Source organism: Dipodomys spectabilis, unplaced genomic scaffold (genome assembly GCF_019054845.1).
Source record: "Dipodomys spectabilis isolate Male_0828 unplaced genomic scaffold, ASM1905484v1 ptg000040l, whole genome shotgun sequence".
In the NCBI taxonomy this organism is placed as follows: Eukaryota; Metazoa; Chordata; class Mammalia; order Rodentia; family Heteromyidae; genus Dipodomys; species Dipodomys spectabilis.
This window is the reverse complement of record NW_024870717.1, coordinates 1,067,098-1,090,419: the sequence shown is the minus strand read 5'-3', so window position 1 is coordinate 1,090,419 and position 23,322 is coordinate 1,067,098. Positions and strand designations below refer to the sequence as shown.

General features: G+C 38.0%; 1 pseudogene; it reads right to left on the bottom strand.

Annotated features, from left to right (window-relative positions):
- Nucleotides 1-7,339: 7,339 nt before the first annotated feature.
- Nucleotides 7,340-7,436, bottom strand: LOC122106425 (annotated as a pseudogene).
- Nucleotides 7,437-23,322: the final 15,886 nt, after the last annotated feature.

Here is a 23,322-nt window from a genome sequence, read left to right as displayed (position 1 = left end):
CTGTGTGTGTCTGTGTGTGCACGCATAAGCACCTTGGTACTAGGGTTTGACCTCAGGGCCTGGGCTCTGTCCCTCACTTTTTTCATTCAGGACTAGCACTCTACCACTTAAGCCACAGCTATTCTTCCAGGTTTTGGGTGGCTATTTGCAGAAGAGAGTCTCACAGACTTTTCTATCTAGGCTGCCTCTGAATGGCAATCCTCAGATCTCGGACTCCTGAAGAGCTAGGAGTATGAGAGCATGAGCTATTAGCATCTGGCCACACTTCCTTTCTTGGCTAAAACACACTACCTCTCTCCCAGCTGAGCACCCATCTACAGCTACCCCTCCTACCCCAGGCTTCAGATGAAACATAACCTCCTCCCCTGAGGAAAAAGAATGGGATCAAGTTTGAGTTATATGTTCTTCACACAGTCAGGGGCTGGTGGAAGCTGATGTGTAGGTCAGAGATCTAGCCCAGGGCAAGTAGACAGCTGTTAGAACAGAAGAGATTAGGAAAAGACATCCATGCAGCTGGATGCCAGTGGCTCATGCCTATAATCCTAGCTACTCAAGGCTGAGACCTATGGATCAATCAAGATTCAAAGCTAGCCTGGGCAAACTCTTATCTCCAAAGAATCATGAAAAAGATGGGAAGCGGAGCTACTGTAGTTCAAGTACTACAGCACCACCCTTGTGCAAACAAGTTAAAGATACCTAGGATACCACCTAAGCTCTGAGTTTAAGCCCTGGTAAACACACACACACACACACACACACACACACACACACACACACACACACACACACACATCCTTAGCAGTTGCCAGAGGCTCATACCAGAAATCCTAACTACTCAAGTGGTTGAGCTCTTAGGGCAGCAACTTGAAGCCAGCCAAGGCAGGAAAGTATGTGATACTCTTCTGTCTACTCAGCTACTAAAAAAATGAAAGATGAGCTGTGGTTCAAGTGTTAGAGTGTTAGCTTTGAACAAAGGAAGCTCATGGACAGTGCCAAGCTGTGAATTCCAGCTCTAAGATTTTTTTAAAGACACTTTACACCCCATTCAGGCCATAAATCCCGATTTTGGTCATCCTAGATCTCACCTCTGCTCCTACCACTTCCACTGCACAAGTGGCCGGTGTGTGGCCAGCACTGGGTTAAGAACTTACACAAAGGGGACATAGCCAGTTCAAGGATAATGCCCCAGAACATTGAGGCACTGGCCATACCAGTCTCTCATCCCCTAGTTCTCTGGCCCTGGAGCTCAAAGTCTGTGCCTCTGTATTCTGACATCTGGAATTGTCTAGAGGCCCTGCTAGGGTTGGAAGATAGACTTACCTGTGAAAAGATATGTTGACATTTCTTAGACATCGACCTTGGCCTCACCTCCCATGTAAACCCTGATCATCCTTGCTGGGTTAGCCTTCAGTCAGCTATCAAGCTCGAGTTGGTCAGAGCCACTGGCAACCACCCTTCCCCCACTCCACTGCCAGACTGCTGAGAGTGGGACGTACAGTGAGAGGCCCAGCTGAGGAAAATGACAGGACATCACATGACAGACCCTGCCCCCCCAGAGGCAGGGGAGAACATATGCCAGCTGGCCCTGCTGACCCAGAATCCTCTGGAGGTGTACGAAGATATGGACAGCCGAATTTGGGCTCCAAAGGAAAAGTGGAATATTCAGGTCTCTGACAATTTAAGACTCATTACAGATCCTGATCGAGGCTAAAGGCAAATATGCAATGGAGAAGGGGCACTATCCGAGATTAGGAATAGGCAGACAGGCACTCACAAAGTGGACAGGGGAAAATGAGGGAAACACACACACACACACACACACACACACACACACACACACACACACCAACGGGTAGCCCAAGGCCTCAGGGAGTCCTTGAGCACATGAATATTCCAACCCCCGAGAAGATGGCACTATTGTTATCAGAACAACTGTAGACAAAACTCAGAGCCTCTACACATCTGGAATGGCTCCTAACACAGTAGGTCATTTCCTACTATACACACAGCTTTTCCCAGAATTTATTTTTTATTTCAGTTTTCCCAAGTCTAGCATTTTATTGCTTGTACCACAGCTCCATTTCTAGTTTTTGCTGGTTACATTCAAATCAGAATCTAATGGACTTTTTTTTTCTTGGTCTGCTTTCAAACCACAATCCTCAGATTTCATCTTTCTGATTAACTAGTATTAATGACATGAGCCACTAGTGTGGCTTCTACTTTTTTTCTCTATAACTAATGCACATACTTAGATAGTAATGTAAAACTGAGAGTATGGAAGCAAGATGTACAGTGATGATACTGTCCTGTCAGAAATTCAAGTTAGTTATGTAAATTTCTTAAGACCATAAACAAAAAATACCATGATACAGTGTAAGAGAACTCACTATTGAACATATGAGCTTTAAGAGCCTTCTAATAAATCTATTATTTATTGTTACCCAACATTATAAAAAATGTATGAGGCATTGGTAAATTAGAAGTCCTATGCATGACTACATAAATTCTTTGTTTTTTAAAAGACACTTGTTTTCATCTAATAAAGTAGGCCTGTCTATTTTCTTCATGTGATTTTGATGATTGAAGGTGCTTAGTGAGAAGTTCAAAATATATTAGTATTCCTAAATTATCAATTCTCATTTTTTCTTCTTGGAGAATATAATGATCAAAGCAATAGTTCAGAATCAGTAAGCAATACTTCAGAATCATGCTTCCAGTGCAAGTGGATCACCAGTGAGAAGTCCTCAATACCATTTTCCACAAAGATTTGTCACAGATACAATCTTCCTGCCTTCTCTAGCTGCTTTACTAGCTTGGACCTATTTCTTCATTGTACAGGAAAAGTGTGATTCAACTGATTTCAGTCAAATTTTACTAGAATTACCAAGGATTTACTAGAATTACCAAGGGTTTAGATTCTTGTCTGTAATTTAGTCAAAGCTATGTCTCTTTATGTAGGCTACTAAAATGTATTTACTAATTCCAAGTAAATATATAAATTCTATTTCCATCTTTTTTAAAAAATAAAATTTTGTTTGCTCTATCAATTGATCAGAGGCATGAATTTTGTGGCTAGCTAGGTCATTGCACATCTGTATCTCTCTTCCTTTCTCTATTTCATGGTTCTCATAGATAATATGATTGCTCCATAATTATCCTAATTTATTTTGCTTTTATATTTTTGGTTGCATCATTTCACTTTTTGCTCTGCCATTTCCCAAATCATTTATATAGAAGGCATTATTTCATATTTTCTCATTCCTAGAATAAGCTGCACATGAAGACATCACTGGTCCTAATTTTCAGTCTGTACCTTTGAATACGGAGGAACATCTTTCCTCTGTTCTCCATCAATTCCCTACTCTCCAGTTAGAATAATTTCGAATAGTAAAATTGGAAAAAGGATATAAATCAGATATGCAGAAAATTCACTAGATTTTTCTGACCAGTTCAACCAATGTGAACTATTAGGGAAATACATGGAAACTTCATTCCCACTGGCACGCAAAGTCTCTGGTTAGGCAATTCTTAGGAAGATGAGGAACAAGATGAAAAAATAAGGAATGGTATCAATTGCAAGACAAAAATTGGAGAAGTATCCAAGTAAATTTCTTCATTGGGCTGCTGAAAATATTCAGCTTACTACAATGCGGAGACTACTTTCCAAAAAGGCCACTCATGTGAATACTAGGGATGATGATGAGTATACCCCTCTTCATCAGGAAGCCTACAGTGGACACTTAGACATTGTCCATGAGTTGGTGGCTCAAGTGGCAAATGCAATAACTGTAGATGGCTGGACAACCCTGCACAGTGTATATATGCAGAATAATACCAGAGTGGCTTCTTTCTTACTTCATCATGATACAGATACCAATGCCCAAACTAAAGGCCTCTTGCTGCTGAGAATTGAGATAGCAAAGATACAATGGACCTCTGTGGCTGACTGGCTCTGTCGGGACGACGGAGGACACCTAGTGGAGGAACTGGAACAGGTGGGGAGATGGCAAACAGACAACTCACACAGAAGAGGAGTGAATGCTGAGTGCGATTTATTGCAGAGGATAACATGCTTTTATAGCAAAAGTCTTCATGAGAAAGGGCAAAAAGTTACACAATCTTGCTGCAAGGCTTCGTTTTTGGGTGTTCACTAGCTGGTCGCCTGATCTTTTTTTTGGATGACGAGCTATGACAATAGGCACTTGTTTTCGGCTTTACCTCTATTTTTAAGAAATACAATTGGTTTTGATGTTTATCACCTATTAACCATTAACCAGAGCACATGGGCAAAGTACTGGACAGAAAGGCATGAACTCTAGTACTTTATAGTTACTTTTGTTTAGTTTTGTACTTTATATGTTTCAAATCTTTTTTAAGCAATTGTGCTTCTTTGCCATTCTTTAGAGGGTCCCCAATTTGTGGCCAAAATCATGATATTTAGTATACTTAATTAAATCTGGCCATATATCAAATTTAAGCTCATAGTGCATTTCTGTAACCCTTTCACATAATCGTTTACTCTTCTCCATAGAGGCCTTAACTGTCTCATAAGATCTTTCTTGTTCCTTCTTTGATAGTAAGTACCAAGGAGACCTAAATCTAGCAAGTCTCTCAGTAAATGAAAGAGAGTAATAGGAAGTTCTTTCTTCTAAGTACTTTTCCCAATGGTTGCCATCCTTATCATACACACCTGTAAAAGGCTATGGATCTGGGGTAGTTGTTGGGGTCCTCTAGATAATAGAGGATCCCACCATTTTCCTCTGATAAGCCATTGCCACCTTCCATCTACCAACTTTTTAAGAATCTTATTTAGCTTTTGGTCTAAATATCCCTCTACATCTTTCTTACCTACAGGCTATCTATATGAGTCTATTGTATATGCTTTAGGATTAAAGGAAAGTCTCCAGTAGCCATACACTCTTTTTGCTCTAGCCGTGCCTACAGCTTCCTGTAAATCTCTTACAAACAATTCCTTCTGCTGAAGTAATGTCATGAAACCCCCAATACTTTTACATTTACTTATGACTTGTCTAATAGCTTCCATAAGAGGGACTTTTATGGTAGCACTTAACTCTGGTGAGTTTGTCATATTCTCAGGACACTCATCGGATGTTGGAGTCATCAACACTTTTAAGAAAGAGCCTTAAATAAGGGAACATTGAGCATGAGTAAGTAGAACAAGCAGCAGGAACAGTAAAAGATTAATAGGCACTCCTATACAACGAAGAAAAGAAAAACAGGAACAGAAACACATCTTTCCCAGGGGCTTGCCAGCCTTTCCAGGAGGTAGGCCTCTTAGAAGCCCCATTCTCTGATGTAGACTTCAGTGAAGTCCCATTCTCAGAGATAGGCCTCTTTGAATCCCCATTCTCTGAGGTAGACTTTGGTGAAGTCCCATTCTCAGAGATAGGATTCTGTGAAGCCCCATTCTCAGGTCTGAATGCAGGTGTTCCATGCTAAGCAGACTCCACCGGAGTAGGCATGGCATTTGCCCCTTTCTTATATTTTAGATGTGCCAGAGAAATTTCTTCTCATATAGAGAAGATGGAGCAGAAGACTAGTTTGAAGAGGACTAGAAAGACAACAAGAATACATATAACAATTAGTATTATGACTCCAAATGTAACCAAGTAGTGCCATCAATCTAAAGGATTAAGACTTTTTAATCCTCTCTGTAAGTCTTCTGCCAAAGAATTTATCCCCACGGTTTCCAAATGAGCTTGACTAAGGGCTGAGATGTCTTCCTGTAGCTGTCCTATCTCATGAGTTAAGCTATTGTCCTTCCAGATTTTTTGTAAATGCACTTTGGTAACTTCCCAATCTAAGCTCTCATTATAAGGTAATGGGGTAACACAAATATATTTAAATGACTGATGACATCTAGTTGTCAGCTGGGTTTTTAGATTATTGACTTGAGTCCCTAACTTTAAGACTACTTTTTCCAAAGCCTCTATTTTGTTTTTTTAATTTTGGTTCAATAATTTGTTGCTCTGTTATTGTTAGAGAAACATCCTTATTTAACTCATTAACAAAATGTGCCGGGCCTTTTCAACCAGCTTCTTGATCTTTCCCCATATAGGTGGTGTTGCGGTTTTTGTTGAATTAGCCTCTCAACTGTTCTTGAACTAAGTCCGGTATGGCTTGAATCTTTTCTTGAGTTAGGGGCCACTGATTAATCCATACAAGATCATCACTTTTCCATATTATTTTGTCAGCATAAAGCTGCTCCTCAGTGGCCCCTATGAAAAATTTTGCTCCTTCAATGAGGAGTCTATTTGTCCTATTTTATTTTCATGTCTTGCATGATGTCTCTGCCCCATAAAGAAAAGGGCAAGCTGGGGATAACATAAGGTTTGAAGTGGCCTTGCTGCCCTTCACATACCCATTTGAGTTTCTGAGCTGACTAAGCTTCATTAGAAGCCATCCCTAATCCAATTAAGGAAGAAGAAGTCTCTTGCACTGGCCAGGCCATAGGAAAATCTTTTCCAGCAATACAGGATCTCTCAGCTCCTGTGTCTAAGAGTCCTGTCATTTGTTTTCCATTGACTTTAATGGCCTTGTAAGGCCATTTATCTGTAATTTCCTGAACCCAGGCTATAGTATCTGTGGTGACAAACCCTCCTTTTCTGTTTTGAGTCAGTGTGGGATTAGGCAAGTTTAGATATCAGAGTAAAAGTATTTGGGCAATCCTCTGTCCTTTATTAACTTGAATAGTCTCTTTTAGAGACCTTTGTCATGGCCTTTATAGTGGTAGGACTGTCTGAGTCTATTACAACTGGTAATACCTCAAAATTCTTTTTATAGTTTGAGCCACCAGCGTCCGGCAACACCAATACTTACTGTAAAAATTCATGAATTCCGTGGAATTCTTCCAAGTGAATAGCCTGCATTAGATGTCAAAATATATTCAAGAGTTTTTGTATATATGTATAATGATTTCTGCAGAGTTTTTGAAATTTTAATCAGAAATAATTTTAATTTATCCGTTTAAATGAATAGTACAGAAACTAAAATATTTCTGGTGCTTGTCTGAAAAAGAATATTTTAAAATATTCTATGTTTGTATAATGTGTTCTTTCAGATTGTATTCCATATAGAAAGTTTTAGATTCCTTCTTTTCCTCGGTCTTAATATTATTTTTCATTGGGATAAAATGACAATGTTGTCTAATTTCAACAGTTTTGTAAAGTTTATGGTATGTAAACGCCTTTCTGAGGTGAAGATTTAATACACTGATGTCAAACTAAATTTAATTATATGAATTACGTGTGTTGTTACACTTGTTATTTTGTAATCAACTTTTTAATAACTGTTTTTCATTTCTTGCATCTGAAGAATGAAAAATACGGAATACTTCACAAATTTTCATATCATCCTTGTGCAATTGCCATGTTAATCTCTGTATTGTAATTTGGGAATACGTGCTGCTGAAGCATGTAGTATCTTCTAAATTTAAGTAGTTAATGATGCAATCTTTATACAGACTTATATCCACGGTTCCCTATTTGTAATAAGGAAACTATATTGTTCCTGACAATGCTACTGATCTTATTTCCCTAAAATTCTGTGAATAGTGGAAAAAAATATATTGTTCATCTTAATGCTCACATTTGCAAATTTTTTTGTCAATGACAATTTTAAGTCTTTTTCATTTGGAATTTGATCATACTTTCGATAATTTATTGCTAGGTCCAAAGGTGATGGCTTTTTCATGTACTAATTGATCCAACTGAATTACCTTTGTGGAGCTAATGGATTCAAAGTAAGCCTTGCTTAAGAGCTACTTCTAACCTTCTGCAGCTGACATTTTCCCTAGTGAGGTCTTATTGGCACAAATGTCTGCCTGACCCTTTATTCTTCTTCCATGTAGGAACAGACCAATCAGAATATCTTACCCTGACAGCAATAGATTGTTTTACTTGAACAACACTAATCTTAGTTACAAGGGATCATAGAGAGATGAACAGTTCAGTCATAACTGTTCCGACTAGAAGGTATTTTATCAAAATATAATTGTTTATTATATCTAACATTTCAAAAGTAACTAAAGCCAAGAATGTGAAAAAATTGATCATATTCATGATTACTTAATATCCTGGCCTGTCTACCATCCTACCAGGCAGGAAGTTACACTACTGCATTTCTATCACCAAATATTTTCATAGTTGCAGGAGAAGTCCAGATGTTTCTTCTCATTATTAGGCCTTAAATTGGTAATGTTTTAATCATAGTGTTTTCTCTAGCCTACAGGCTGTAAATCTACAAATGGTAAAGCTTTAGGTCCAACTCTATCAAACACTGAGGTAGAGATAATGTAATAATACTTTAAAACAGAGTTGCCTTTGATACTGTACCCACAACAGAACAATGCAAAACATGTGTCTTTTTTTCTTATATTATATATAGTTATATATTTTATATTTATATGTGCTGATTTTATATTTCACACAATGAAACTTACTAGAATTAGTTGATAATTTCACAAATAAATTAAAATTTATTTATTCCAATAAATAGAATTGGAATAAAATAATTAGGTTTAAAATGTATATTAGAATATAAAAAGTATCAATGCAGTGTCTTTGGTATAAACTTGTGATACATTCTAACTGTTCTTGGTCTTCTGAATTCACATGGTAAAAAACAATTTTGTTTTCCTCTAATCTATAAGGGATTTTACTATGCTTCTCTGTTTATTGTTTTAATTCACTGATCCCAAACTGTTTTTCTCCATATTTCTGAAGCATTCCTACTGATTATGCCCAATTTTTTCTGATAAGATGTCTAACAAATATTATTCTTCTGCACGACCCAATGATTCCTAGGATCCCAGGTACCAGTTACCTGCATCATCAGATAACAAGGGCAAGACTTCTCACATAGGCCCATGCAACATGCAACAAAGTAATTGAAGACCCATTTCAATTTCTCATTTCCTATATTTCAGGGCCCCAATTCCTTGAGATACAGGATTTAGCAGTAAGCAATTGTGAAATGCAAGGCAACTTAAAATGAAAGATGAGATTACAAAATTTGAGAGTATGTACTATGATTCAAATATTCAACTTACAGATGGCCAGCCCATATCAGTGAACAAGTTCACAAGGTGTCATAAGATTTTTTTTAATACCCCTCCCCTATGATTAATGAAAGATTTTAGTCCAGCATAAGTGGACCAAAAAATAGTTCCTGGAAGGATAGATCCATAATTGGTCTACCAATTCCCAGAAAAATTTACTTAGAGTTCAAATATAATTCAGAAAAACATTGAGAAGATCCTTAGTGCTTCAAAACACTGGGACTTCAGTACAACATGGTTCAGTGGTATAAAATGTCACTCTCAAACCAATGATAATCTACATTTAATCTCCTGAAAGTTATTCCTTTACAAATTAACTCTTTAAAATCACATTCACCAAAATAACATTTGACAAGTAGATGATACTTAGTGACATTACAATTTTTTCAAGTGTAGGGAGCAAGTTACAATAGAGTTCAATTATTTACCCAGCACTAATGCCAAACACGTTCAACCATTCATTAAAGTCTAGAAATAGTACCAACCACAATTTGTGTTTTTCAGTAGGATCCTTCCAGAAAAGTGTTGACTAGATCAGCCTGCCAAATTTCAAACCAAAACGTTTGCTAAAAAAGTAAATGTCATCATTTAATAAGGTACATTTTAAAACGTCACAAATATTTGTCTTATCATATGTAATATTATGTTTTCCCTATCTGTCTAACATAGGGAGAAATATGACTTTAAGTCTTGAATATGGGTACTCATCAGAGATATGACAAACAAAATCTGTCTTCTATTTCTATCACATTCCTCTATAGGAATAAATTTTAGTTTTCTTCTTTTTCCAAAACTTATAGGTAGTAAAAATATTATACCATGTAAAATAAAACAATCACACCACTGTACAAAGCCATTTATAAAAATTGGTAGCTAGGAGTACATTCTATGCGTTTTTTAACTTTCTTTTTGACTGAAGATTAATCTTCCAAATGGATGAGAATAAAATCATGTTTAGGTGCTTCACGTCTCCAGTCTTGCAAATTATTACTGCAGATGAATGAATTATGGAAATATAAGCTGACATCAGTTCAAGGATATGCAGAATGGAATCTCCATGAAATGTATATAAACCTTTCAAAGTATTAATAGACAGTTTAACAGGATGACTATCAGGAAGTTGAAAGCAGAAAGAAATTATAGTAAAGACATAGAATGAATGAAAAATGAACAAGGGGCAAGTACAGCTAGAATACTCAATGTACACATATGATAAAGGGAGTGGTAAATCTGAAATAAATATTGGAGAAGCATTTGGTTGAGAATGATGGAAGGAGTGACTCTGATCCAAGAGCAATGGACAATTAGATGGATATATTTAATTGTAACACACTTGCACAACCTTTTGAAATTCAGTTTAAAAACACAACAAAAAACAAAAACACACAAAAATCACAACCAACCCGAAATCTCTAGAGAGTATGAATATTTCCTCCCAAAATTTTAAGCAGTTAATGAAGGGTAGTCTTGGGAAAAGCAAACAACGCTGTCCAAAGAGAGAAGTTTGGGATAGGAGAGAATTTTGAACAGATTTAAATAGATTGTCTAAGGTTATAAATCACCTACATCTGCTGCAAATAGTATCTTTCTTCTAGGAGTTCTCTGTCTGAACTGGATAATCCAGTCGTGAGACACACTTGATAGCTTGTGAAGATAGAATGGAAGAAACAAGATCAAGAACGCGTTACTCCACTGGAAAGAAAACAATCCTCTATATTTTCTCTAATCTTTCTTCACTACGCTTTCTTTATTCTTTTAAGTCAATTGATTTTGAATTATATTTTTCCTTCTTTCTTCTGGCAAAGTAATTGGTCAAAGTAATTCATTAAATATTATTTGCCATTTTCTTCTGTCATGCTGGTTAATTGGCCAGGCGAGTCTATGAAACTTCCCTCTTGCATTTGGTTGCCATGAAACAACATCTATGTCAATGAGAAGAAATCTACTGTAAAACTTTGTCTCCAGAAAACAGTCCAAGAAGCTGTGATCACAAATATTTGGCTGTATATTTTCTTTTTTCTTTTACCTTGAAAGTCTTCTTTTGTCTAATGTTCCCACAAACATAAGTACTCCATCACTTTTTGGTTCAATCAATTCTAACCTAAAAGATATATTTTGCTAAGAAAATGGTTAGAGGAAACTGAAAAATACTGCACTTTTATCTTCTATCGTAATACTCTCCTTAGATACCATATCAGGAACAATGAAGTTATTCTATGCAAAATTATTTCAATAGATTATTTTTCTCTTGGTCTTGCATTTGTTCACCAAGATGTATGGAGGAGAGTAGAGTTAAATCACCTATACCTGGAAAGACAGTGTCTGTTACAAAAGGACAATGCTTCTATGTCCTGCTTCTATGTCCTCCTCTTAGCTCTTGCCTGATTTCCAATTAATCACAGCATCTTGGCTGCAAGTCTAGTGAAGCTGAAGGACTATATGGGCTCCACCACTGTTACATCTTCATGATTTGTCTTTGAAAACTCTTTAATTTGCCTCATTTGGATGTGGAATGTATTTTCATGTCCCCATTCAATCTGTTCGGCATTGTAGTGAGCCAAATCGGCTCTGTAAAATCACTTTAGATAGTAAAATATTAACACAATTTAGGGCTGGGAAGTTGGCTCTTTGGTAGAGTGCTTGCCTTGAATGCCTGAGACCCTGGGTTTGATTCCTCAGCACCACATAAGCAAAAAGAAAAAAAGCCGAAAGTTGTGTTGTGGCTCAAGTGGTAGAGCGCTAGCCTTGACCTGAAGACCTGAGGGACAGCACCCAGGCCCAGAGTTCAGGCCCCATGACCGGACCCTCCAAAAAATATTAATACAATTTTTAAAAAAATTTGGACTTCCTTCACTGCTAAAGCCAATACGCTTAGGTAGGGCTTCTAAGAACTATGTTTTCTTACCTTTTCCATTTGCTCAATTCTTTTCTGAACCCAAAACATTTTGGCTTATGTAATAAGAGAAGTCTTCACTATCTCATGTTATTAAGGATATTATTTTTTGTGAGCCACTTAGAAATGTGAAATCATTGGTCTGAATTATATAATCAGATTTTTTTCTGTTTCACTGCTTCAAATGCAAAGACATTGTGGAAAATGTTACAAACAGAAATGTGTAAACCCAACACCTTCTTGCATTTTGGAGGGCACTTTCTCCCTAAATATTTTGACTCAAATTATCTTTTTCAGAGAATTACTGTTTGGTAATTAAAGGTAAATTCACAAATTTTGATGTCTTATTTTTTTAAGAATTTGAATTTAAATTCCAATACAACCTTGTTTCACAGAGTGAGAATATATTTCCTGGGTAAGGATAATTCCAAGGGAACCAACCGGATTTACAGCAACGTTTCTGAGGTTTGTTTGTTTAGTGTGAAAAAGAGCCATCTTCACCCACATTGCTTCCTCTCTACTAAGTCTCCGTGGATTTCGTTGCATGAAAGCCTATTCTCCCAGGAAATTTTAAATTTTCTTAATAGGCTAAGTTGTTAAAAATTTTGAACAATTCAAATTTACCTGTCATAACTTTAAAACTCTTGAAATTCCTTTATCAGATCCGCGAATTCACCAGTCCTATTTCCACCTTTACCATCCAAAAGTTAACATGCTCTTTTCATGATATAGTGTCCATGCAACTATTATTTTCCAGTAGCTTTGTACTGTGTATATATAGCCATATAAGCTGATGCTAAGCAAAATGAATTCCAAGATATGGAACCAGATTTTTTTCATTTGTGGTTGTTGTTTTTGATGAACTATGTGACTTGTTTTCTTTGGGTTTTTCCCCTATAGTTCATTCCTGCTGTATTTGATTTTGTATTGTGTATGAATTTACCTTAAATAGGGAAGGGAAGAGGAAAAGCAAAATGGTGAAACAAAAGACAAAGTGAAAACCAATACAATAGCAACACTCACAAGACAATATGTTGGAAATGTACCTTATAACTTGTGAGGGGTGAAGGGGTGAAGGAAAACTGTGAGAAAAATGAAGGAGGGGTAACAAGTTTGAAATGTTTTTTATTCACTACCTTACAATTACTGTAACCTCACTGTACATCAAATTGATAATAAAATTGAAAAAATAAGCTGCATAAAATGTAATTTTACTGTATTGGCACAGTAAATATTATTCTTTATGTAGCAATATTTTAAAAATCAATTCTATTTGACATCTAATTCAAATTGATTACCGCGTTTTTATCAGAGGGTCATCAACGTGATTTTTATCCAACTAGAAAATATTTTCATAATATAATTGCCGAATTTTTCGAAAAAGAATAAATTTATTACTTTCTCATTCTAAAACAGAAAAACACTTTAATGCTATGGAAACCCATAACTTTTAAAATTAAATAATTTGTTAAGGGGGCAGAGTATATATTTTCTTCAAAACAACTACTCATAATTACTCATTTTTAAATTTTCAACATTCCATACGTTAGAGATTCAAAACAGTATTTTTATGCATGTTATAAAATTCTGCAATAGATGCAGTTTCCAATGGAGTGTACAGATTGAGAAGTCAATAGAAAAATAGCCACATTCTGGTAGAGGATAAAACTATGAAGCATCTGTAATAATTAATTCCTCAAGAGTAAGCAATATTTTTTATCAGAGTAAGCTGTTATTTCTATGACTATCAATCCCAAGATTTATGCCAGGAAGTCATCCTAGCCCAACAGTTTCCAACTTGTAAGGGGCAGCCTAAAATTCCTTAATTCATATCATGAATAGCTTATCTCTATTGTGAAAAATACTACACCTCTGCTAATGTGATGCCCTCCGTGTTCTGGAAAGAACACCACAATAACCTGAGCTGCATAATTTTTCCTCCACTGGTATTCTTGAGATCAGATCACTTGCAAATATTATCTATATTTATACTTTTTTAATTATCATGGATATTCAGGAAGCTAAGATTGGAAAATTATGCTTCAAAGCCCACCCTGGCAGGAAGGTTTCTTAGAATCTTATCTCCAATATACTTCTCCGCAAAAGCCAGACACAAGTGGCACTGAGGTTGAAGTGGTAGGGCATGAGCCTTGAGCATAAACAGACCCAGAGACACTGTCCAGGCCAAGAGTTCAAGCTCTAGGCAAACCAATAAAACAAAAACAATGTTGAGTACAAACCCCAAACCTAGCATTTTTCTCAATGTATACAGAGGCACGTAAATAAGGAAATGGCTTCCTGTGTTACTTAGAGGTTGAAAAAAGATGTCACACAACTACTCTCTTCATATCATTTTAAACCAAACCCTCAAAAATTGCTGTTTTTCTAAATTTATAAATTAATATCATCCATTTGTTAGCAACTCTGTCTAGATTATTCACATTAACATGGTATACATGAACTGTGGGAATTATCTATTAACTATGTTCTAATTATAACTCTCTTGAAAGAATATTCTAGGAAAATAGAATGCAAGAATCATTTGTGAATTTGTCCATTAATCCCTCTACTTAAAAAGAATTTTGTAGTATCCTATAGAATATAGAATTACAAACAAAATAAAAATACATATTTTAAATCTAAATTCTAATTTAACAAGGTCTACAAAGTACTACATTAGATGAACTTTGCTATTTCTCCAGGCTTAAGCTTTTGTAATCCTTCAACATTTCTTTGGAATCCAACAGAATGGTGCTTACTTAGTCTTGCAAATTTTTGGACGGAAATAATGAGCCATTTTGCATCTAGAATGTTCTGTAATAAGAGAGCATTTAAAACACAAATGAGGATATATATAATTTGCGTTTCAATAGGAAACTTGACTTCTCAAAACATAATGAGAAAATTAGCCCCAAATTCCAACTGTGTATTCCTTTTTTGTTGTTTGGTTTGTTTTATTGAGACAAAGTTGTTCTACCTGGTCCAAGGAAGGTATCGCAATGTAATTACATTCTCTAATCTCCTGACGAAGTGCTAGAATTCCAGGCTTGTATCACATTGTCCTGCCATAGTTTGTTTATTTACTCTAGAAACTGACTCGCAATTCTGAACTTTTCCTATGATCTTATCCATTAGACTGACTGCTCAGACTGTTTATGTACTATTTTCTAAGATGTTCTAACAATTCACACAAGAGATGAACATTTTTATATGCACCTACAGGTTTCCCTGATTCATTCCTCCATGGATCCTATCCCATTAATAACGTTGCTTGACTCTCTTACTATCACTGATTCCTACCTATGTAATATTCTCAACTTTTTTAGGGAAAGTTCACTGGAGAGCTTTTAATATTAAAAATTATCACTTGATTCTAGTCTTACTCAGGACATATTTTCTATTGTTTTCTAACTTTTCTACATATTCTGAGAGTTGTTTCATTTGTGTATTTTTGTGTGCACATATAAGTCCCTTTGTGTGTATGTGTATGTTTGTATGTATGTATGCAAAAACCTCATGCTCTTATTCAGCAATCTTGCTCATGACTAGTATTCCAGCTTTTGGCTGTTTAATTATAGGTAGTGTCTCAAAGCCTGTTCTGCCAGGCTGGATGCAAATTGAACTTCTCAGACTCCTTTACATTTTTAGGTTTTATTTTTCCAAGAGTATCAACTTTTAAACTACAAACACTTTTGTGAGTGTTAAGTCTAAACTGTAGCCCAGATTTTTAACTCAAGAATTAATATAAAGATAGATGAACATATACATTACATATCTTGAGTATACAATGTTAGAAATGTGGTCCTAAGCTGGGTGTGGTGAGATCTGAGGATTGGGGTTTAAAGCCAGCCCAGGTAGGAAAGTCCTGGAGACTCTTTTCTCCAATAACTACCAGAAAACTGGGAGTGGCACTGTGGCTCAAGTGGAAGAGCACTAGCCTTGAGCTGTGTTGCGGAAGGACAGTGCCCAGTCCCAGACTTCAAGTACCACAACCAACAACTACAAAAAGAATTTAAGAAAAGGAAAAAAAAGAAATGTGATCTTAGCCACCAGATTCATTGCTAGTATAATTCCTATTTTTTTCCAGTTAAGTCCATTCTCTCATACGTGACTTGCATTGGAAACAATCATTCTTCCATTCTCCTTTTTACAAAATTACGTGATTTAGATAAAGCTTGATTTAGAAAGGAAGAGCCTTCATCTTCCACATACAAGTAATACTTTCTCTATATCACTCCCATAAATCTACATACTGGACTTGGCTTTATTGTTTCAATGTTGTCTTATTTGTAGAGTGTTCTATATTTTACTGAAGCCTTTTATATAAACACAGAACTTCTCTTTCCTATTATTGCTATTGTTTCTCTTACAGTTCACTCGTGTACACTTGGGAAATTAATGCACAGCACATACACTCACAAAAAATGATCTGAGAACCTTCTCCCATTTAAAATTCACCATAATTTACAGATCACTTAAGAACTTTGAACAAAATGTACTCATGAAAAAAGTATTCATAAGCAATTTTAATTTCATATTTTCTCCTTACTAAGTTGTCTCTGAAACACGTGTTACCTCATGTCCAAAAGTGTCCTTGTGCTATTTCAATGAAGCCAGAAAACATTCATTTTTTTTCTGGAGCAGCACCATAGATTGTTACTGGAAGTAAGCCGAAGTAACTGTTACTAGATGTGGAAATTGATCTCAGGAGATGAATTGAGCATAGAGGAATGACAAAGTTCAAGTTAACTTTCGCTTTTCTTTTTACTGTACAAGAAAAGAATTCAAGGCTTGAAGGAAACTTTCTCCATGACAATTTTGAGTGTGTTCTTTATTCATATAAAACTTGTCTGTAAACTTGTAGTTGAGAGTATTACAAAAGGAAACAATATGCCATTTGAAGGCCAGCATAACAAAAGGAAATAACTTTGTTTTAAAAGTGTTCTACTGCAAATAAACAAAGATATGGAGGTTTTGAAGTGTCTTATGGATGGATGTTTCACTCCTGAGATGATTCTCTTGTTGCAGGAGTCAGTTATCAATTCCTTTAGTCTGGTCCTGAGTTTTCCATAGCAATAAAGATTTCAAAAAAGCAGGATCCAGAGTATGATCAGCAAAACCAGCCTCTTATCGGACCACTACTCCTTTCAGGAGAGTCCCAAAGAAATACCCAGGGTTTGTGTTGTTTGCTTGTTTGTTTACTTTGTGCTACTTCTGGGGCTTGAACTCAAAGGCTGGACCCTGTCCCTGAACAGTTGTGTTTCTTTCCGACCTTCCCCCAAAGCTAGTACACAACTGCTTGAGCCAAAACTCCATTTCTGGTTTTTTGGTGTTTAATTTCAGATAAGAGTTTGACAGACTCTCCTGCCTGGTTGGCTTTGAACTAAGACAGTAAGAAAGCTAATTGACAACAACTGCTTGGACTTCTCTTTTGAACCAAGAAATATTAGATGAAGTTTATGATAAAGCTAATATTTGACAATTTTTAAAGAAGAGAATATGTTCATCAAAGAAGCCATAACTTAAATAACTCAGCAAAAGTAGATGCACTGAATCCTTTGGGAAGATTACTATTGACTTAATCATTACTTTGGGGGAAACTTAAAGCCATATTTGCACTTTTTTTTGATTATGAGGATTGAACACTGATCCTGAGCACTGTCTCTCAGCTCTTCAGCTCAACTTGAATGCTGTACCACTTTAGCTACAGCACCACTTCTTGGGTTCTGGTGGCTAATTGAAGATAAGTGTTTCATGGACTTTCCTGAGCAGGCTGGATTTGAATCACAATCCTCTGGTTTTAGCTAGGATTACAGGCAAGAGCCACCAGCACCCGGCTCATATTTGCATTTATGTGCACTTAATGACACTATGTAGACAAAGAATGGAAATTTGAAGCAAATGATGACATTGCAGCTTTTCAGAAAAATTGAGGTAGCAATAAGTATCTCCTCCGTTTCCATTTTGTTACATTAATGACTCATGAGCTATGGGACCCTTACATTAGCATCCTGTGACATCTGTGTAGGTGTATTTAGTATTAGGAAATGTTCATAGAGAAATATAGAAAGACAGATTTTCAGAAAGCAAAGGATATCAGGTATGAAAGAACAGCATAGAAGGAGACACATTTATCTAGCCTAAGAGATTTAGAATGCTAAAACAATGAGGAATAAGCCTAGTTGATAACTAGTTCTTCAATAACCAAAAATGGTTCTCTACAACTGTTTCTGCTATACCTTAGCTACTATCATTTTTTTCCTTCCATCTTGTGTTATTCCTTCTCTTCTGTCACGACTGTGAATTAGCCTCTACCTTTTTGGTGCTATGATTGGCCAAAATGATTTCCAAATCTCACTTAGACTACCCTTCTCATTGTGATTAGCAGTGACCCCTCTCAAAATCCTGGAATATGTGAATTTCCAGAATTAATCTACACCTTACATCTAAGCACATTCCTGGAATTAATTGCCCTGACCTAATGAACAAAACAATTTTTCAGCACAGTATCCTAATATAGGTAAAGTACATGAATTAGGGACTATTGTCAAGTATTAGTATGGAAGGAACAATTATATATTCCAAGTTTGGGTTCTTTATTTTGCATTTACTAACTAAATGTTCATTGTTGTTGCTGTTGCTCTTGTTGTTTTGGCAGTCCTGGGGCTGAAACTCAGCGCTTGGGAATTATTCCTCAGCTTTTTTTTTTTTTTCTCAATTCTAACCCTTTACCACTTGAGGCACAGGACCACTTCCAGTGTTTCTTTTTCTGTTTATGTGTTACTGAGGAATTGAACCCAGGGTTTCATGCATGCTAGACAATCACTTTACCATGAAGCCACATTCCCAGAACAATAAATGACCCTCTTAAGATGGCATTAAATTTTCATTCCATAACTATGTATCATAATTTTAGCCAGAAATTTTTGCTAGAAAAGGGCATTGATCACAGTACTGAATCCAGTAAGGCTAGATAGACAATGAATAACTGTCACGGTCTAGCCAGGGCACAGAGGGACTTACCTCATGGAGCTGGTACAACAGACTGAGCGAGACAGCTCCTGACCTACAGCCCACCTCCAGAATGAGAGGGCCACCTTGGTTCCAACCACATTGAGAATGCTGGGCCAACTCCTCCAGCACCCATTCAATCAGTTCCTGAGAGAGAGAGAGAGAGAAAAGAAAGAAGGTCAGAATTACACTTAAGCCAGGTACCTGTTGCTCAGGCCTGTAATCCTAAGTACAGTGGAGGCAGAGATATGAGGATTATGGTTTATAGCCAGCCCTGGCAGGAACATCTGTGAGATTCTTATTTCCAAAGAACCACTAGAAAACTGGAAGTGGTTCTGTGACTCAAGTGGTAGAGTGCTAGCTTTGAGCTGTGAGCTCAGGGAGCTGCCCCAGGCCCAGAGTTCAAGCCCCACGACTGAAAAGAAATGGACTTCCCACCACAAGAAGTAGACTGAATAACACCCATTGTCCTAGGGAGCACGGCAGAGAAGTCAGACCGAGCTTCCTGTCAGCTGGGAGTCATAAGTAGGTCACCCAGCTTCTCTGTGCCTCAGTTTCCCCAGCTTCAAAACTGAACAAAGTGAAGTATCCCATTCCTCATGGGGATTGGGTATTAAAGAAAGAGAGTCATGTTTTGTTTCATAATCCCATACCTGTCACAACATTAATAACACAAAACCATCTGAGATCTTTCCGGGTATTTTCTTTCATATACTCACAGAACTGCCAAGAACCGTATCTGATGGCCCCTCCCTCTGTGCCTGCCCCTGCTCTTGAGATCCCTCTGTTTTAATCCCTTGTTTTCTCAAAACTGTCCCATGAGGAGATTGAAGTCCAACGGTTGAGGCCCAACCCAGAGCTTCACCTGTGGTCAAAAATGGGCTGCTGTGGACTGAGTTTGTGACAATCCATCTAAACCAATGACTGAGCGTGGCACTACATGTCTACCATCCCAACTACAGAGGACCAACCCTGGTGGATCATGCCTGTCACATACAGGAGGACTGTGATCCACCCCAGCCTGAGCATATATTAAGTCTCCATCTCAGAAATGCCCAAGACAGAAAAGCTGGTAGAAGACTTGACTGGCAAGCCTAAAGCCTTTAGGTCGAACCCTAATATACCAAAAAGAACCAGAGTCACAGTGCCAGAGGCTCATGCCAATAATCCTAGGTACTCAGGAGGTTGAGATCTGAAGATCACAGCTCAAGATTTAAAATAGGGTTCGCCTTGCCCATCAGAGGTCATGATGAGAAGACACAGAATCTGACCTAAGCTGTTGCACTCCATACTAGCAGGACTCATATCTTTACTAAGTGTTGGACTTGCTCTCTGTCCTCTAGGGAAGCCATCCCCTGCAGGCTGCACTCCTAGGTCCTCCCAAGCTCCCACTCCCAACAACCAGGCCCAAGGGAGTACACAGTTCCAGGGCACACAGATCCCTTGTTCTTGTAATTTAACAGTGCTGTGTCCTGTTCAAGCGTCTCACCCTTCCAGGATCCCAGACCTCAGCTATGAAGCCCATGCATGCCCGAAAGATAGCAGGTAGAAGTTACCAAAGCATTCAGCCTCCTTGTTACCACTCACATCTACACACACACACACACACACACACACACACACACACACACACACATCCAGACTGGTGACAGAAGACTCATCCATGCAGCACGTGCAATTTGCCAACTGATCACTCACCTGAGCACAGTCAGGCTGTACAAGGAGAAAGATGATCTCTCTCTCTGTCTCTCTATCTCTCTCTGTCTCTCTGTCTTCAGTGAAAGGATGATCAAGCACAGAAGACAAGGGTTCACACAGAAAGGGGGTTCTATCTTCTGCATTCAAAGCCTCCCATCCCCAGAAAAAGGGAAAAGACCCCAGAAGGCAGGTGTGGACATGCTGCTCCCCACCAGGTTCCCACCAGGGATAGGAAGGGTGCAGATGTGCGGCTGTGTTTCTCCCACTGCTCCAGGTCAGGGGCTCTGTGGCGTCCACTCCTCACCCAACCCTGCATCTCCCCATTTCCTGGGACACTAGACACTGGATATGGGGATGGGATCCTCGGGTCAACACCCACCCCCACTCCTGGGGCACATTTATGGCAGGGCGTGGGCCAGACTGTGGGGCACAGAGGAGGCGCGGGTCCTGGTCAGGAGGGGGGGGTGATATGGGGTCGCAGGGAGTGGGCCTGTGTGGCCACCACTCACATGTGCTGCTGGCAAAATCTGTTGGCAGCTGCTCCAGGTGGGGCGAACAGCAATGGCAGTGGTATGGTCGACATCAGGCCCAGAGCAGAGGACAAGGGTGCCAGGACCTGGTCAGGGCAACAAGCTGGCTAGAGGTGCACCATTGCACCATTGTCTGAGGAATCCAAGAAGCAACATGGGTTTTAGCCAGCAGCACCAGTTTTGAAATGCTGTGCCACGCGGAAGGGGAGGAGGGGTCCGGAGTGCAGGCGGGCACATGGTGGGCCTGAGCAAGGCCTCTCCTCCTAGGCCTCCAGTCTCTTGCTCATCACTCCGCTACCTCTACCTCAACTGCTGGTAGTGGTGTCAACCAACTGGCCACCATTCTTGTATCCCATTGGTCAGAAAGAACCATGAAAGAATGAGGGTGTGGCTGGAATCCTGTCATGCAGGCAGAATGGGTGGAGTCAAGATGATGGCAGCCCCTTTCCCAGGGAACTCTGTTCAATCCACTTGGGGACAAGAAGGTTACTTGTTTTAGCTGGATGGCTGCACAGATTGTTGTTTATGTCTGTTTGTTGCTAGTCATGGACCTTGAACTCAGGATCTGGGCACAGTCTGTGAGCTGCTTTTGATCAAGGCTAGCCCTCTACCAATGGAGCTACATGGCTTTACTTCTGGTTTTGTTGGCATAATTTGGACAGGAGTCTCAAGGACTTTCCTGCCTAGGGTGACTTTGACCATGATCCTCCTATCACAGCCTTGTAAGTATCAAGGAGGACTGCTGAGAGCATTTTTATATCATTAACATTTTGACAACTGAAACCTGTTAGGAACTTTAGCACTTTTGAAAAAAAAAATTGCCTTTGTGTCATCACAGTTCATTTGTGTATGTCATTGTGATTTCATTCTCATATCCACATTATAAACTCATGGCAATTAAGATCTGACTTGCCACTGTGACATCACAACCCCTTTGTGACATCATCACCAATGTGACATCAGACTGTCGTTATGACACCTTCAGCTCATGGTGATATCACCAAGCTACAGTGACATCATGGCATTATGACATTGCATTGCCATTTTGCTGTCATAGACACATTGTGAATGTATATCCTATGATTTCATTCTATTTTAAATGTGGCATATCAGTTGATATCAGAAACACATTGTGACCTCATGACCATTGTAACATTATAAACCCTGTGTGGCATCATAACCAGTATGATATCACATTGTTGTTATGATATCTTTAGCTTATGGTGACATCACAAAATGACAATGACATTATAGCATTTGCCATTATGTCATTGTGACATCATAGTCACATTATGAATGCCTAATCTGTGATTTCATTGTATTTGAAATGTGGCATGTGGGTGGATATCAGAAACTCAGTGTGATGTCATAACCTTTGTGACATTAATATCCCTTTGTGACATCAATTTGTCAATGTGACATCACAATGGCAACGTGATGCTACTAAGGCACCATGATATCACAATGGTCATGAACTCACAATGGGTTTCTGATATCAACCAACATGCCACATTAGATATAGAATCAAATAACATAAAGGGCAAACACAACGTGTCTATGATATCAGAATGACAATATAATGTTACAGTGCTATGATGTCATTGTAGTTTTACATGTCAAAATGAGCTGATGTTGTCATAATGGCAACATGATATCACAATTATGATGATGTCAGAAAGAATTTTTTTGTATTTTAATGGTATGTCTGATGTCAGTTGTCATTAGTTCCCCATGAGGATATGGATACAAAAATGTTCTGTGATGTCATAGAGGTCATGTGTGTTTTCAAAGGTGGTAAGAGGTCATAATAGCTATGGAAGGCACACTGTGATTCATAATATCACAATGGAAATGAGATGTCCCATTGGGTTTTTGATGAGGTCACAATGGTTTTGTGATGTCACACTTTATAATATCAGAATGATATATCCAATTTCAATTACTCTTAATTCAATATGAGGATACCAGGTGATAGAAGAAGCTTCATAGTATGAGGTCATACTATGTGAAAACCCAATGGGACACTGATTTCAAAATGACAATGTGATATCTCAACATCATGTTATAATAATGTTTTGATGTCACAATTGGTGATGCCATACTGATGAGGA